Source organism: Amphiura filiformis, chromosome 20 (genome assembly GCF_039555335.1).
Source record: "Amphiura filiformis chromosome 20, Afil_fr2py, whole genome shotgun sequence".
Lineage (NCBI taxonomy): Eukaryota > Metazoa > Echinodermata > Ophiuroidea > Amphilepidida > Amphiuridae > Amphiura > Amphiura filiformis.
In genome coordinates, this window is record NC_092647.1 from 26,188,758 (window position 1) to 26,203,179 (window position 14,422).

Below are 14,422 nucleotides of genomic sequence, written 5' to 3' on the forward strand. Positions count from 1 at the left end.
TCTCAATACTTGGTGTGCCCACCATCACTGTCTATCAGTGCATGGATTCGGTGTCGCATGCTCTGAGCAAGATGTCTTATCTTTCCTTGGTCAATGTCTCGGCCTTCTAAGGTAATCTGACTTCAACCTCATATTGATTTATGCCTACCATTTTTGACCATTGAGTACAATTGATGGTCATCGCAATCAATTTATCCAACAGGCGACACACATACTCATTTGAATTTGGCGGACAAAAGCAATGGTCATTTATTGGTCACAGTACTACGCATTTGGGTTGAATAGGAGCTAAGGGAGGACAGTTTTTATGGTCTACTGAGCTCAGCAATGCTTTGCTGTCTTCGATAGCGTATTGTATCGGAGAGGTACCTGGCTTTTATCAAAGCCCAAACCCATAAAAGCCTGTAGCAAACTCTGCCAGGCTCCGCTCAATTGTACACTACGCTCCGATACCACGCGATGACCAAAATATCGATCGAATCAATTTTACGACCATGCCTGAATTAACAACCACTTGTAACCTAATTACACCACTTTATGTAAACATAAACTTACACACATTATTGACTTTCTATTGACCACAGACACGACCCAGACATGCTTATCTAATGACCACTTGAGTATTCAGCATCGAAGTGGTTACGTAATTCTCTTGGTTACCGGATCACGCTACTTTGGTATGCCTTCGAGTGCCATATACTTTATGTGGTGATCATTTCGATCGTGGTTCATTACTCTAGCGCGTGATCCCGTTGACATAGTAACATTACGTAACTTCGATACTGAATTTCATGAGTGGGTCGTTATGTACTTACTGAACACAAAGGAAATTGATTATGGTTTTAACCATCGACCGTGTTTATAATCCTGCTGCTCTGCTGAACGCTCCGATAGATATCAGCAAACTCGTATACTGTTTGCTTGGTCCTATCGGACGCTCCAGCGTACATGAACCATTATCGAAGACAGCAAAGCATTGCTGAGCTAAGTAGACCATAAAAACTGTCCTCCCTAAGTGCAACTTTCAAAATCCGACTTGAAGCCACTCAAGCGCCCATAACTCGATCAAATGATATCGTACAGCAACAAAAGAGGTATCAAAATGCGCAGGAGAAAGCTGCGCTTTATATACATTAAATAAGTTTTTGCTATATATTTCAGTTTCCGATATATCTGACCATCTATAATCGTTTCGATACTTTATTGGTTGAGTGATACGGACGGGAGGATGCGGTAGTAATGATAATAATAATAATTGTATTTTAAGTTTGCTTCAAGTTAATGTCCAATAACTATCATCTAAATCGGTGTGGGGTGTGTGTATGGGGGTGGGGAGGGGGTGGTGTGTGTGGAGGGGAAGGGGGTTATTTAAAGAACCAAAGAACCTGTTACAGGGCCTGTCACAGAATCTTAAGATTGGTGTACCCACAATGACAGTTGTTTTGCAATTTAAACGCACGTACGTCTAAATAACGATTTTGTATTTTGTGTATATTTCTCAGCTTTCCAAGGGCCACGTTGTGTCTTCTTCTATCAATGTTTACATGTGGATATATCTTGCCATTGTAGACCGAAACTTCATTGTAATCAAATAGTAAAAGACAACAAAACCAGATATATTTGGATAACATTTCCCACCCCTCTCTATTATGGATTTCAACCAGACGGAATAAAGAAATCGGGCTATTATTTTTTACACTAAACCACCCACGAAAGTAAACTACATTTACCGTCCTTTATACCGAGCGACTGTACTTATCGAGCACTCTCGCTTAAGAAAAAAAACAAGAATAAAAACAAAAACAAACACAAACCAAAAAAGCCTTCAATAATTCTGGACAAGTTTTAATTATGTTTTGTAAAAGTTTGGATTTAAGAACATATTTACTGTCATTTGAGGTCTTAAGAAAGCAGTGTTTGAAATGAACTAGATCTTAATCCATATCCCGAGACGAAAACATCTTCAGCTATTCATGAATGCAAGTCTATTTATGAATACGCACATACAAATGACAAAATAATCTCTTTTGTTTTAAGTCAAAATGCGTCACGTAAGTCATTCCTTTTCGACTCGTAATATGCGAAATGCAAAATTGTTTTTCCACGATTGTAATATACTTTATTAAACTAGCATACCCTGCAAAAATCAAGACTTCATGTGCTATAGTTTTGTCAAAATTCGCGATTTTGTATAACACGCAGGAACCGTCGTTTTATCATTACGATGGAAATATTAGTCGAAGGCGTACACGATGTTCACATCACAGTACATACACGGCGTGTGGGATGGTACACACACAAAGACCCGTACAGTAGCACAACCGAAGGAGTGGCATGCATTGGCGACATCTGCGCTGGTAGTAAATTTCAGTTTTCTTTGCTTTACCTCAGTTGCCCGGTACATAATTAAAAGGGTTCATATGTGACAGTAAAAGCTATAACATTTATGGAAAAGGAATACAAATCTATTTTTTATGGAAATGTTGTAACATGGCTTTAATGTAAAAGCTTTTCATTCATGTCAATATATTCCATTAATCTAAATTTGAAACATAATAAAAGCTCCACATATCCTTACGGAATTGTGCACAGATTAACACATTCATTATGATTTACTTAAAAGGTCCATTCAGTGATTTGCTTATCCGGACGATCGTAAAAATCATCAAAATTCGGCTTTTGGTACCTTTGTCATTGCCATAGATGTGCTAACATAGCCTGCTAGTGGTAAGAAAAAATAAGGCAGTTTACATGAATCTGTAATTTATATACTGACAGCATAAATAAATCCAAGTAAGGTAAATCATCCACAGTAAAGTGCTCAACCAAAAAGGGCTGACTTAACTGACAGTATATAAATTAGCTCCATGTATTTGAATGGGGCTTAAACTTCGTCAATGCTGCTGTTTTCTTCGTTTTTTACCAAATGTTTCATTTCAAAAATACTAAATGACATTTGAATTTATTTTTTACACTTTAATACTCATGATATCAACGTAAAACATATGAACAAGTACAATTTGTTCTACAGATTATCTGTTTCTGACAGGAAGCTCGAGAAAAAAACGAATTATAACGAATGTGTTGAGGCAAATTGCATTTTGAATCAATCATACAGATTCTCAATATCGTTCAGAACTTTGTAACGGACTTTAACAGCATCAAATCAAAATGTCGAGTTACAGTGAATCCGGTGATATACAGGTTGTGACAAAAAGTTATACAATTTAGAAAATGGCATTAGGGAAACATGTCACTAAATGATTGCATTGAATGGTATAAGCTTGATGTTTGAACCTGAACTAGGAAAGACACCAAGTAAAGTTTTCCTGTTAGCAAAGATGTTACTAATTTTACTGCATATCACATGATCCTTTTTTTTCTTCTGAAAAGCAAAAATGCAATTATTGTTAATCATGAAAGTTGATTTTACGCAAAGTAAGCTTGACATGCAGGAAAATGTCCGAAGTGGCTCAACTCGTTTTCTGGACGATTTAGTTAATTGAGCATAGCCTTTGAGCCCGAACTAGTAAAGAAACCAAGTAAGCTGTTACTGATTCCACTGCATGTAACGATTTTAACATGATCTCTTTCATGTTTTTCTGAGAAGCAAATTCCTCATATACATGTTATTATAAGCGCGGTACTTATCGCATAATTGGCCTACAGGGTGTATCTAAATGATTGGTACCCATCAATATTCACTGAGAATGGACAAGACTCCCACATCTAAATGCAGTTTAACATCCACCTTATTTGCAGATTAATGTTATAAAAGCACATTAAACTGTAATTTGTAGTCATTTCAACAAGATATAATATAGAATGTGGAAACAGCAGGTGTTTCATTGGACAACAAAGGTTATGGGTACCAATCATTTTGATACACCCTGTATTATCCGTTACACTTCGCGATTGTCATAGACGACCACCATTAACAACTAGAGCATATGGAATACAGTAAAACTGGGGTAGAATATATGAATGTTAGGACGACAGTATGAAATAAATGTAGCTTCCATTATTGTGAAACACCTTCCCATATGAATTAAGGCTTGTTGATTTGGCCAATACTTCAAAGATTGTTCCAAATCTCTCGGGAGAAACATATAATACAATGTACCCGATCCATTGATCAAACACTTTCGTTTTACCTACCGACAATATTAGTAGGCCTGCATATTTTGATTAAAATCCGTAACACTTTATATTACGGATATATTAATAATAGGGTGAAAAAAATAGTAATATGTTTACCTGCAGGTTTCCTTAGATCTATTTAAGTTATCAATATTTTAGATTAAATTCATGCAACACCTAGTTTACCTGTATATGATCGGGCCGACAAAGAAGATTAAAAATATCATTTATTCCTAACTTGTTTTATGCAATAGTATAAATATTAAAGAAATGGCTACGTATCAATGAACCTTAATTAAAACTAATTTGAATTTAAATTCAAAATTAAACCCTAATGTGTGTAAAGTTAAACGTATTGTAAATTATGAATCATATGAGTCTAATAAGTTATCGATTGCCAAGTCCATACTTAGTGCAACGTCTCACAAGCAAGTACGGTAGTTCCATTACATCATTAAAATGATTAGATACACTCATGCACAAATGCAAAACATTGTAATAGTAGAAGGAATTCATGCTACGAAATATATGCAAAAGTTCCATGCAGGTCATTACTTCTAGATCAAAATTAAAGATTTATCATCATTCATATCGAAGTCATGAATATGTTCAACATTCAAAGCATAATCTTTGTAAATGATACATTGGGGCACGATTTGCCATGTATACTGTATTTCTGTTTTTCTGTATCAATTTAATACTCAGGTGACCAAGAGGGATCCCAATGGGCTATCTGAAACTCGTTCTTTTTCTTAAATTCTCTCTTTTTTTCGTTTTTTCTTAATACAGGTCAACATGGTAATACAAGCTTTCCAGATTGGCTAGAATAGTTTACTTGAGCCTGTTTCCATCAGACCAACTGGTTAAACACAGGTACTATTCAAAACCCATTTACTGATGAGACTATACATGATGGGTATTGTACATGCAAAAGGCAATGTAATAAATCCATTTTGAAAAATTATCAAAATATTTAAAATTAACATTACTCTGGAGAGAATTGATCAAACATTGAATTCCCTCCTGAGGTTCGTATCTGTCAATGAGTTGACCAGATCACAAGGATGTCATTATAGCTAGAGACAGTATACCACAAATGGGTCAAAGAGTTACATAAAAATGACCTTGTGTGATATTTGGTTCCCAGGAAGTGAGTTTTGCCTGAGGCAATTTGTGGTTAAATGTTATTACCGTCGATTTGGTTGAAAAAGGAGGTGAGACATGATCACATCTCTCCAGGTAACAAAACGTAATGACGTATTGAGGGGAGCAAAATGTATGTTTGATTTAAAAATATAACAAATCACGTTACAACATTACTTGTCGGTGCCGCCAAATGTATGCCAATCGCGTTAGTTAAAATAAACCAAAAGCATACAAGGATCCACTCACGAGTCGACAGTCTTAGAGATAGGAAAACATTAATACGTATCTGGAATAAAACAAAGCCGCGAAACCTACACATATTTGAATATTATCACATTCCTGGAAGGTGTAGATACTTAGCGACAAAATGGTCTTTTGAAACGGCTTCTGGAACGTGATTCACAAGCGTGTTACAATTTCGTGATAAATAAAAAGAAAAAAAAGCGTCAAACTGTGATCTTTAGTCTACACTGGAGTTAATGAGTTTGAGAAGTCGACGGAAATATTGCGTGCGGAAAATTAATGTTATCTTGCGTATCGGTCCGTATATCTTTACATTTCCCCCTTTAATAATATATAGAATATTATATTACACGTATATTGAGATAAAATTTAAAAAGGTTCGAAACTTGCTAATTAGTCTAGATTAAAATTAGGTTAATCTTTAGAATCATCCAAAGCACGAAACCATCCAGGCACAAAAGGTTACACCTGTATTTGTTCTTATACTTTTTTCACCTGTTCCCGAAAACATAGTGTTGATTGATTTTATAAATGTATCTTCAAGTCAGAACAAAAAGTATCGTATTGATAAGGTTTTGCAAAACTGTTTTATTGATGTAGATAAGTGTTGCTCGGAGACACATACACACTTAAGGATATCAGAAAACGTTGATTGAAACAGTACTTACGATTAATTAATCTACAAAATGTAGCAAATAATTGTATTTCAACTGATAAAGTAAAATTAGTTTGATGATCTAGATCAAAGATTACCTAATATTTGAGTATCTAGGTAATCCACATCGTGTTATAGGTAATTAAGCTTTGTAATATCATGCATAGGGTTCCTTACTTTAAACAATTTGTGGATGTGAATACCATTACGAAGGGCGAAAGTAACGTTTCATTTTTATTGCACATGTTAATATTTCTAAAGTCGGTTTTCTTAATTTGTGAGCTTAACATTTGCTGCCTGGTAACAACTAAAGTTTCTAGATATGTCACTAATATCCGTGAATGCTATGTGTCAGAAATAATCACCATGCCCTAAAGAACCAATATGCAATCTAAAAAAGGAAAATTATGAAAAAATGTAAAACATGTTACGACTCAATGCAGTTGGGGTGATCCGTTTTTCAACTTGAGAAGAAATTTCTATGTTCTTGAATGTAAGATATAATAATTTTCACTTCTCCCAACCTTTTTTTTTTTATGTTACTGCATATTTTTAATATGGACTTCATGAAATCGGTACTTTCGAGCAAAATAAGTTTCTTTAAAATTAAAACGAAAACAAGCTTTGAGAATTCAAATCAAAGTGTGCCATACGTTCAGGAAGTCATCACCAATCTGTTAGGTCAGCTAGACAGTGCCTAAAGTCTACTAGTTAACATGTTCTTTTTGGTGCATGGGGTGATAAAAAGGAAAACAACAACGTGTTATATTATATTGAGACTGGTATACCCACAATGACAATCACGTCTTGTTAACGATCACATAGTGTATCCTACTCAGTTTTCCAAGGACCACGTTCTCTATTCTATCAATATTTACATATCTTGCCATTGAAGACAGAAATACAACAAGAAGAGCGTATACTGGACAGCTTCGTTGTAATCAAATAACGACAGATAACAAATTGATATTTTTGGATGAAAACTTGCCACCTCCGTGGATTTAACCAGACGGAATAAATAATTCAAGTCATATATCAAATTCAGAATGTATTTTTAGCAGTAAAGCGCCCATGAAAGTAAACTACTCTCTAAATGTAATTGAGTGAAAACCCCACTCCCCAAAAGAGTGATTCACTTATAAGACCACTCAAAAAAGAGTGAAATGTGTATTTTTTTTACTTTAAAACCACTTTAAAAGAGTGAATTTTAACTCTTTCAAGGAGTTAAATGAAGGACAACTCTAAAATTGTGTTGTCCTTCATTTTTTTTTCAAGTGGATCACTCTTTTGGGGAGTGAGTTTTTCACTCTTACATTTAGAGAGTACATTAACCGTCCTTCATAACGAACGACTATACTCATGGAAACACTCTTGTTTAAAAAAAACCCATCTAATAATTCTGGAAAACTTTTAATTCAAGAGAAGGTTTATGTTGAAGACACGTTTGGGTTTAAGAAAATGTTTTTGAGGTCATAAGGAAACAGTGTTTGTAAACAACTAGATTACCTTAATCCGTATAGCGAGACAAAAACATCTTCAGCTATTCATGAATACAACTCTATTTATGAATACACAAGTGACAACACAATCTCCTTCCTTGCTTTTTCACAAACCAATCTTTTTTTCAAGTCAAAATACTTCATAAAAGTAATTCATTATCGACTCTGAAATAAAATGTGAAAACTTACAGGAAAGGAATAACCATCAATGTCGGTACAATGAAACAGGAAGGAACACGCTTTACTTTTACATTGCATTAATCTCAATTTAAAACTCGGTTTATTGAAACTTGAAGACCTGAGCGCAAGAAGACCGTAAGTCCACTTGGCCCTGAACATGTATACTCTAAGGTTATGTATAGTTTCTTAGGGTTTTAGAATGTTTGATACATGTTCCAGGGTGAAAATATCATGACAGGTTGTAAAAGATTTGTTTTGGCCCCTGAACATGTATAAGACATTACCAAACTATACGAAACTATACGCAACTTTAGTGTATACATGTTGAGGGGCCAAGTGGACTTACGGTCTTCTTGCGCTCAGGTCTTCACTTCAACACGTCCTCACCGGAATCGCGCACAGATTAACGCATTCACTGTGATTTACAGAAACAGTATAATGTATAACTTGATATTAGAACAGGTACATTGGGTTAAGAAGATTATCCGGTTTTGACAGGAAGCTCAACAGGAAAAATGAAATATAACGACGGTGTTGAGGCGAATTGCATTCTTAATCAATCACACAGGTTTTTGATACCTTCACGAACCTGGAGGGATTTTATCAGAATCAAACAAAAATGTTGAGTTACGGGGTTTTGTCACACACTGCAATTTGTTTCATCGACCCGCGAAGGATTTAACTTTGTATTATCATTTTATGGTTGCTTGATAAAAAAAATTGTGACATTCTGTTGAAGTACATTCTTCAAAGTCACAAAGGTTAGAGTTAATATAATGTTATATTGAAGAACTTTTATGCAAGTTAATTCATTTTCATCGATGTTGCCGAACCGGTGGATCTTGCATTTGTGCGTATTCTTAGTTTCATTGATGGGTGTTTGTATGGGTGGAGGGGTGAGGTGCGTCGAGTGGGTGGGATGGGGTGGGGTGGGGGTGAGGGGTGTGTTCTGGTGTATAATGTGGTGTGTTGTGTGATATATGTGGGCTAATTTGAAGCGATATATCGAGGGGTTAAATGCAGCAAGGTTCGGCACTATATATTGCCCCTTTGCAGGTTACCGTGCAGGATACATATCGCATAATTGGCTAAATATATTGTCCCTGCATAGTGTACAACTTGTTAAAATAAAATGTTTTTACGTTACCTTCCACGATAATAAGTTTGGGCATCGATTACGAAGTCATTTCCTCAGTACAACTTCACATACACGATAACAAATATACGATAACTTCTGTCGCATTATACCATTAACACGATTTACACACATATTTTAATTGCAAAACATTTCCTAACTGTAATAGAGGACACGTTTTCTCTTACCTCTAGGAAGAGAGAAAACTATTCATGCTATTTAGAGAAAGTTTCTTCGAAGCCATTATCTTCTAGAAACAGTTGGAAGTTAAAGATCAGGAGGTGAAACACTCGCATACATAGTCATGGCCGTGTGGGGTGATCTGTTAACCAGTAATTAAGTTACAGGGATATTGTCAACTTTGTAGTAGATTTATCTTCCCTGTATATAACTTAAATGTGATTGACAAGATAATTATGCTAAAATAAACCTGTCTATAGACAGTTAGAGTCCAGCCGTACGGTTTGATATACGTGTATTGGGTAAATTGGGCAGTTTTAAGGAAAAGAAAGTTAAACAAGCATTTGTACGGGGTATGATATAAGATTGTTTTAATTTCTCGTTCCAATGCTAAAGCAAAAGTTGTTCACTTGATTAGTGGGGAGTGGCCTATATCTTTTATCTTTATCTTGTTCTTTTTCTTAAATTTTCTTTCATTATTTTCTCTCAATACGGGCTAGCATGGTTATAGCTTTCAAACGTGGATTGAGCAATTCACTCGAGCCAATCAGGACCCAAGCGTTTGTCTGACCAGATCACATGGTTAAGCATAGGTACTTTTTAAAACCATATTTGCTGATGAGATTATACATTTTGCCTAAAATAAATCTGCACTTTGGTTTAGCTCGTGTACGTTCATAGTAAGGTTTCACATGGCTGGGCATGAACGTGGGACAAGATAAATCAGGCTGAATACGGTTTTAAATGATGGGTCAAATAAGTTATCTTAGTCAAGGAGGAGGAGAATAGAAACCAATTTATAGCTGTAAACACAACTTTTATACACAATAGGTAGGAGGTTAACGTCTGACTATGAAGAAACAATACAACTAAAAGTGGTCCCTTTACGCTTCCATATTCTATTATTATACTAACCAGAAATTTGATCTATGGTCTAGATTAAAACTGGGTTAATCTTCAGAATCATGAAAGACACAAAATCTAATACATGTTTATTGTTCTTATGCTTTTTCACCTGTTCCCATGGCATCGATTGCTTTTAGAAACGTACCATCAAGTCAGGAAAAAAGTATTGTATTGACTCGTTTTTTAGCAACATATTTTGCAAATCTGTTTTATCGATGGGTATGTATGTATGTAGTGTTGCTCGTAGATTCACATTTTCAAAGAAGATCAAATAACTTGGTGATCCAAATTCAAGAGTGCCTAAATAGGGTGTTAGTTCAGTTCGTAATGTCTCGATCTCAAGGCATGTGTAATTTCTGGATGTGAATAAACGAAGTCTAGACCACAGAATTAAAATTTAATTTTGTGGTCTAGACTAAAGTTTACTCGATTTGCAGGTGTTAATATTTTTAAAGTAGGATTTCTTAATGTGTTCACTTAACGTTTTCTGTGTAGCAAAAACAAACATTTCCAGACATGTCAATAACATCAGAGTGTCAGAAATAGTATCCACTATCTAACCTGACGAAACATTAAGCAATCTAAAAAAGGAAAACAATTAAGTCAATTCCACGACAGATTTAAACTCCCTCCTGTTGGGACTATCACTTGCAACAATTTGCTAAATAAATTTCTTCCAGCCTTTTTAAAGCCCTTTCAAGCAAAAAAGTTAAGTTAAAAATAAAAACGAAAACAAGATTTGTTGATTCCAATCAAACCGTACTGCAGCACGAAGATGCAGCGGTCTAAGAATGCGACTTATAATAACGAAGAAGTTCGATGTCTTGGGTTTCGAGTCCCTGTGACGACAACGTGTTGAGCACTTAGTCAAGGCCCTGCATCCCTATCGTCTCTCCCCAGGTGTACAAATGGGCACCTATTGTATTCAATGACGGGAAGGTAACAGACTAACTGCCGGAGGTGTAGCGATATTTCGTGTAGTAGTGATAGTAAGCGAAGGTTGAAAGAGAGATGGACGCTCCCGCATGTGAACACAGGTTCGACCCCTTTTACCATACGTTCAGGAAGTAATCGCCAGCTTATTAGGTCAGCTAGGCAAGAGACTTTCCAAACGTTGTTCGTTCATGTCTCAAAAGTATTACGTAGTGTCACATCTTGCACTACAGTCTTCAATAAATTGTTAACTGACTAGCTTTCAGATTTGTACGGTTTTTAACGACTTACTGTCCTGTGCCATTCGACATCAGACTATATAATACCAATCTGATATACGATAGGCTATGGTATAGATTAAAATATCTTCATTTCATCTTCTTTGTTCTCATGGGTATATCATGTTATTCACATAAGATATTCTTGTCTGAGTGGAAAAATATATTTAAAATCTCTATAGCTGCCTCAAGTTCGTTGTGTGTTTGGAGAGGCCAACAACCCTTTTCTGCGTAATTTTGAACTGGTCAAGTAGCACAAGGTGAAATCTTACAATGTATTCGCTCTACCCACCCTTTTTATATGTTCCGAATGTTGACCTTTCGCTGATGAAGATGAAAGCAGATGCTCTTAACCTGATATGCCGAAGGGAAGTACATTTATCTGCAGCTAATGACTACACTAAATCCACGACAAACTACCAAGAGTTCAATACCATCAATACAAAGAGGCGACTCCAACGGAATGACCATCTGGTGAGGGTAGACAAGAGCACATACTGAAATATCTATCCTAGACGCCTTGGGACAATCTGGGGGATGTCATTTAAAGATACTTGAAAGGGTCGGCACCTGGCGGTCTGTAACCTGGGTGGAGAAATGCAAAGTTTATGTCAAGCAATGGGTTATAAAGTTTCTCTTGATTTAAGGATCAAGCGCTGATATGTAAAATCAGTCGGAACAAGCAAAATCAGTTGGAAACGGAAATATCGATTTTGAGATAATAGCCAAAGATTTTGTTTCCTCTAGTTTTGGAAACCCTTTAATTGCTTATATCTTTGGAACTAGTTGTTTTTTCGAACACCCCCTAAACAAGTTTTCCTCTGTGAGCAAAATCACCCCTAAGCAAGTTTTTAGCGCGCTTTTCCCCCAAAATTTGACCCCCTAAACAAGTTTTTGTCTCATTTTGACCCCCTAAACAAGTTTTTGTCTAAATAAACAAGTTTTTGTCTAAATTTGACCCACTTTACAAGTTTTGATGGATTTTGACAACTTGAACAATTTTTTGTAGGCCTACTAACTTGTCCGTTCTTGTCATTGAACACTAAAAAGTCTACCCCTCCCTATTATAGGCCTGCCCTACCCCCCTCCGGTATCACTTATTTAGGTCTACATATAAATAATGACACGATGAATTCAGAGCTGATTGGATTCTCGTAAAGTAGTTTTGTGAGAATATAAAATACCAATATATACAGCGTAATTTATCCATGCCAGAGGCAACGTTAAGTAGTATTCGTATTTGGTTCCGAATTCGGCACCTAAAGTATCGTGTCCCGGTATCGTGTCCCCTTTTCATGCTTCTACCGCAAATATAATTTCCTAAAGTAATCCAGAGAAGGGGAAACTCAAAAATCTACCAGCAGGTGTAGTAAATAATGTGAGGAATCTATAAAAGTCTTGAAAATCTTTTTGAAATACATGATATTTTCGTCTCCCCATCTGTCCACTGAACTATATACCCATCATAATTCATATGACGTCATTAATTAATATGCACGTTTTTTTTTATCTGAACAGTATTTTACATAGAAGTACAAGGCCATAGTTAAATCACATGTAATACGTCATAAAATATATTTGCATAATAGAGTGACACTCTAGGTTTGGAGAATGCTGTAAACATTTCTACGAACGGGAAATTCCGGCACTGGAATAAACTTTTTTCGGAATCGTAGTTTCAGCAGATTTGAAAAGCGGATTAAAATGGTACCCTAAATGCGTTACAAACGATTTTAAAACTACCCCTTTTCATGAAAATCACCGTTTTTTACCCCCTTAACGCGTCACGCGCGTAACGTGCTCAACCAAGAAAAAACACCCCTTTTCACACGTTTTTTTGGTCACGCATGCTTACATCATTATATTTGAGTGGCCCCCCCGGGAATTTCAATGGGGTTTTCTGCAAAATGCACCTTTATATATGCTTTTTACTATCACATAAGAAACTAAAAATTTAACATTTCCGAGTTCCGACTGATTTTGCTTAAAACGCATCACATAATACACGATGCTGCTAGACTGAAGAGATGCGCCACGCGCTGCGACTTCCGCGTAATCGAGCGTAATGTCTAACGTATGGCATGCACAAGATGGCGGATCCCGCGGAAAAGGCTGACGGCCTCTATAGAGAGTTTGCAAAATGCACTTTGCAAATTTACTTCGACTTTTTGATTCCATTAAATCTGAAACAAGGCAGCGATAATAACATTCGAATGCAAAAAGGACCCCATATTCAATTTCAAGACAATGCAAATTGTAGGCAAATCGTGGGCTGATATATTTATATGATACACATAAAGTAATTCTAGTCTACGCAGCCTACAGATTAGATAGAGTATGTTATTGTAATTGGATGCCGATGCAATCATCGTTTGTTAATTTTTGTTTTAGATTTTTAAAGCTTACTCTTCTCTCCTTAATGTTTACGCCCAAACGACCTAAGCTTATCGTAGATCCATCCTTAGCGATCTTTTTAGTGACAATATTTTTACCCCAGCACCTTAGAGAGTGGGGTGAGGCTCACTTTTGGTTTCTACATATGTATAATTAATCCAAGAGCGACTGACTTTTTGCTTGTTAGTTAGGTGAATGATGAATCTTGCCTCCTTTAGCCTGGTTTGACCAGATTGTACCGATTGTACCATTTTTACCTATACTTTTGTATATAGCCAGAATTTCCCAAATTTGAATGGGTGCCCTCACATTATGACGTCATAGCGATAGTATGTGGGTTATGTTTGTACTTATTTTGGTATCACTGAATAGAGGAGATCCATAGCTATACATCGGTACCAAAGATAACGGTACATGACCTTGATTGAAAATTTATAAGGAAGGGTTGCAACAACCACCCCTCGTAGTCCGTGTTACAAAATCTGGCTCAGTAGTTCTAGGGCTAAGATATACAAAAATAGGTCCCAATTCAATACTACATGTCAATACCACAGAGAGACTTTTTTTAATATCGGGAGATGAAGAAGAATCTAATTTTTATGTCAATTATTCGTCTTGCCCATCGTAATGTTGCAGACCTGCAGACGCATTAAAAAATCCAACTTCCTACAGGGTGAGTAAAAAATGCAATAAGTCAAAGAATTGGTATTTACGTAAGAATCAAGTTAAACTG

At 36.0% G+C, this 14,422-nt stretch overlaps 1 protein-coding gene across 2 annotated transcripts in view; it reads right to left on the reverse strand.

Annotated features, from left to right (window-relative positions):
- LOC140141862 (glycine receptor subunit alpha-2-like) overlaps nt 1–14,422 on the reverse strand; it is a 243,418-nt gene that overhangs the window by 104,992 nt on the left and 124,004 nt on the right. The window lies entirely within an intron of this gene.